The sequence below is a fragment of the Chionomys nivalis genome, chromosome 18, assembly GCF_950005125.1.
Source record: "Chionomys nivalis chromosome 18, mChiNiv1.1, whole genome shotgun sequence".
Classification (NCBI taxonomy): domain Eukaryota; kingdom Metazoa; phylum Chordata; class Mammalia; order Rodentia; family Cricetidae; genus Chionomys; species Chionomys nivalis.
The window spans coordinates 29,347,430-29,350,592 of record NC_080103.1 but is presented as its reverse complement, the minus strand read 5'-3'; the positions used below and the strand labels follow the sequence as shown (position 1 = coordinate 29,350,592).

The 3,163-nt window shown below is 38.8% G+C and overlaps 1 pseudogene; it reads right to left on the bottom strand.

Moving 5' to 3' along the window:
• Positions 1-1,189: 1,189 nt before the first annotated feature.
• Positions 1,190-1,442, bottom strand: LOC130890244 (guanine nucleotide-binding protein G(I)/G(S)/G(O) subunit gamma-5-like; annotated as a pseudogene).
• Positions 1,443-3,163: the final 1,721 nt, after the last annotated feature.

Below are 3,163 nucleotides of genomic sequence, written 5' to 3'. Positions count from 1 at the left end.
AGAGCTACAGAAATGGCTCAATGGTGAAGAGCACTGGCTGCTCTTATAGAGAATCCAACTTCAATTACCAGCACCCACATAGCACCACAACAACCTAGGACTCCAAACCTGGTGATCTGATGCCCTCTTCTGACCTCCATGGGTACCACACACAGAGTGTATGCCTGACAAAGTCTAATGTTGCTGTCAAAATTTCAGGATAAACTGATGATAAAGCAGCTATAATATTGGAACATAGACGTGGTCTGTGTAATCCATTCTACACATATTCTATGTAATCCAATCAGACTTTACAGAAATCGAGCCTTTTGTTTACAATAACTGATTGTCTTCTTTGGTAAAAAAAAAAAAAACCTTACTGATATTTAAAAACCTTAATCAAAAAATTTCAAAATTTGAGGACCACTGATTATGAACACAAACACACACAATTGTTTATCTCCAGTTAGTTATTAAACTAATCTTATGCTGTTGATAACAACAGGTAACTGTATATTTCAGCATAGGAATACCTTAGTGTGATGAATTATAAGCTAATAAGCTTACTTATAACATTTTTATCTCAATGTATTACTAATAACAATTTCTTCCTGAAAATGAAACTGAATTCTAGAACATCAGAAAAATCAATATTTCTAAAATATTAAAATCATTATGCATTTAAAGATAACACTTTTTCTTAAATATTTTTTTTAATTCCTCAAGAATGCCCCCTTTATTGTGTTCAGGGGCAGATTATATAGAGATAGCCACGCCCCAGCCAAACCCACCAGAAACCACTCTCCTGCCATCAGGAACTCCTGAAGGTCTCGTGCTCAGAGCAGCTGTAGGCACTCAGATCAGGGGAAAACAAGAAATTCAGGATCTGGGGTCTCACTGCTCCCAACATAACTAGCTGAAAGAAAGTGGAAGTCTCCCAATCTAGAATAAAATTTTGTAATAGCCTGTAAGTTCTTAGAAGCCTTGCCAATGTAAAGCATTGAATCTAAAACAGAGCATTTCATAGCAATAACAAGGCCAGAGAATTTTATGCTGTTTTATTGTATGCTACAGCCAGTGTATATAAAATAGTTAAACCTTGTGAAACAGAAATCCATGAAGATTCAGAGAGGTAGATGTTAAGGATTGACAAGTAAAGACTGTGTATTATGGCACATGTTAGAGAAGCTTCTGTATAGACTTCAGAATATCCACTTGTTCATGAAAAGTGGTTTAAGAAACCTCAAGATAGCTGACTACAAAAAGGAGCAGACTTTCTGGGGTCTGAAGTTATTTGTACTAGAAAACACTCCCGTCAGCAGAGGGTCATGTTGAGCATTCTGCATACAGAACTGTTTCAAGTCTGCAGCTGCCTGGGAAACCTTCATGCGGCTGAGCCTGGCCTCCAGCCGGAGCTGCTAAACCACCTTCTTCATGGTGGCCACGCTAGAGGAACCCAACATGGCACTCGGGGACAGCCGTGCTGACTCGTTGGTCTGGGTGAGGGGCAGCAGGTCACGGGGCTGAGGGGCCGGAAGCGGGCCTTAAAGATGTTTTAAAATTAGTTGTTGTTAGGGTTTCTGTCCTGATTGGTTCCCACAATTGTTAATTCCCAAAGAAATCACACAGAGGTCTACATTAACTATAAACTGATTGGCCTAGTATGTCAGGCTTCTTATTAACTCTTATAACTTATATTAGCCCATTATTCTTATCTGTGTTAGCCACATGGCTCAGTACCTTTTTCAGTGAGGCAGTCACATCTTGCTTCTTCTGTGGCTGGGCCAGGACTGTAGAAGGAACTTCCTATTTCCCAGAATTCTCCTGTTCTCATTAACCCACCTCTATTTCCTGTTTGGTTGTCCCACCTATACTTCCTGCCTAGCTACTGGCCAATCAGCATTTATTTAAAATATAATTGAAAGAATACAGACCATTGTCCCACATCACTATCAGTGAAAATAAATACTTATGTAACATGTTTGTCTGTGATTTGATTCTAGACTATGATTCCAGAACTTATGAATCACCATCCCTAACCGTTAGAAGATTGTATGTCCCTACATGAGAAAGCATGGAAAATAAATGAACAATGTACAATTATCTTCATCTACATTTAAAAGGATAATTAAAGAAATGGTTTTTTTTTCTCTTAGAAATCAATGCATAGAGACTTTTAAAATCTCAAAAAACCAAAAAAAAAAAAAAAATAGACTGGTCTCCAGCGTATAATATGATTTTAGCTATTGCATTAAACCCAGAAAGAATAAGCCAATTTGATGAAGGTAGGTCAGACATTTAAATACTTTGAAACACAGTGTTGTATACAGTATGCAGGGGACAGATATCATTCCTATTCAAATCAGGGGAAGAGTTTCATGAGGGTCTTAGGATTATCTTCCCCCATGTAACAGTGAGATCCCTCTTCCTGATGTTGTTATGCTCAATTAAGATGTATATAACTATACCTGTTCTGAGCCCATGCTCATGACATAAACCCCCTAGCAATCAAGTTCTCATCCTCACTTATCTGGAAGGATCGAACATATGTATCGAACATATGACTGTCGAGTTGCCTTCCCAGATATTTTCATCTTAAATTGACAGAATGGACTCCCTGAGGTTTTCTCTGTGTGAGTTAGCATCTTGGTCTCTAGTCATTCTTATTAACTGAGACACAGATGAGGCTGGTTTCTGAGCACAGAAAGGTGAATATCTGCCTCTGGACTGTACTGATGTCAACTGGTAAAGAAGTATACCATCCTGAGGCATTCTGACAACGTGACAACTGACTTTCGAAAGACAAAATTCTCCATTCATGCTCATGACACGTACACTGAGAAGTACTGAAACCAAACCTATGAAATAGGTGGGTTAGAGGGTAAAAGTGCTTGTCACACAGTCTGACAATCTGAATTCAATCCCCGGGACCCATGTGGTGGGAGAAGAGAATTTATTCACTCAAATTATCCTCTAATCTACCTGTGGATGCCATAGCACACATGCGCACTCACGCACACACATATACACATGAACAAAAAAATTAAAAATTTAAAGCTCTAAAATAATGCCCTATCATAGATATGAAAGCAACATAGTAAGGACTGCCTGAAATGCATGGTAATGAATGAGAGAACGGAAGCTCGCTCTCCAGCTGACATTTAGCTTTTCCAGGTGGCTAAGG